A 1,096-nucleotide genomic window follows, 5' to 3' on the forward strand; every position below is an offset into this window, starting at 1 on the left:
TAAACAATAAAATGGATGGCATATAAAAAGAAGATTGCACGGGCGGCGCTTGCAGACGGAAAATCACGAAAAATCCGCGCGAGTTTCCATTTTTCTTAGTTGATTTTCCCTCCTTTTATTAGTCCTTTTTATACGTGTGCACGTACTGCCGCGTATCTATGAGAAATGCGAGATTCCAATTTGGTGCGCAGCATTGGATTACATGACAACGGCTTTCCACTCACTGCCGTTAATGAGTTCAACTTCGCATCGCTGACTTTTCATATATCGATGCACATACTATGGGTTCCTGATTTGTGCGTTTTGAGTGTTCAGTTTCAACTGTTGCAGCTGTTTGGACTGCTTTAAGATGCCGCCACGCCCTGCAACATGCGGTTTTGTTTGGGCTTCTTGGCCAGGTCAATCTGCTGCTCACAAAACACAAACCGCAACATGTCGCTGCAGCCTGTGGGTGTGAGCTGAGCTACTGTATCTAAATCCGTATCTGTAGCTCTCTATCTGTGTATCCGTATCTGCCCATCTGCATCTCCATGCCGAGTAGTCAGTGTATCCTTGGCTGAGCCTCAACTTAATGCGCTTGCATAAACAATGGACGACCCTCGGTATCTTCATCTCATCGCCGCATCTGTAAGCGGATTTGCCTTAATGTCATTCGCCAGTCCTTTCGCCTTTTCAGATGTTTACCGGCCCTCTTTTAAATCCCTGAAAAGTATGCACTGCTAAACGGTCGCATAATTAGATCAGCCTCGGATTTCAAACTAGTGGATGTGGATGTTTGGGCGCATCAAAGGTTGCCATCGGCAAAAATCGTAATAAAATGTTATCAAATTCATGCTCGTAGGAAATGAGAAACCTTTAGCTTCTGAGAAAATCAAGTTGTCACGACAACCATTCACATATGGCAGTCCTTTGAGGATTCGATTGGCAAGCCAACCACCAGTTGAATGCAGACTGGAAAGGTCCTGTCCCACTCCACCCATTTACTTTCCGAGGATATCCAGCGCATGCGCCTTGGTGGATGCCAAGTTTCGTGGCAGGATGCCAAGTTTCGGGCTCAGCACAAAAATGCCAGCACATGGGGCCAGGATAAACAGTT

The sequence above is a fragment of the Drosophila yakuba genome, chromosome 3L (genome assembly GCF_016746365.2).
Source record: "Drosophila yakuba strain Tai18E2 chromosome 3L, Prin_Dyak_Tai18E2_2.1, whole genome shotgun sequence".
Lineage (NCBI taxonomy): Eukaryota > Metazoa > Arthropoda > Insecta > Diptera > Drosophilidae > Drosophila > Drosophila yakuba.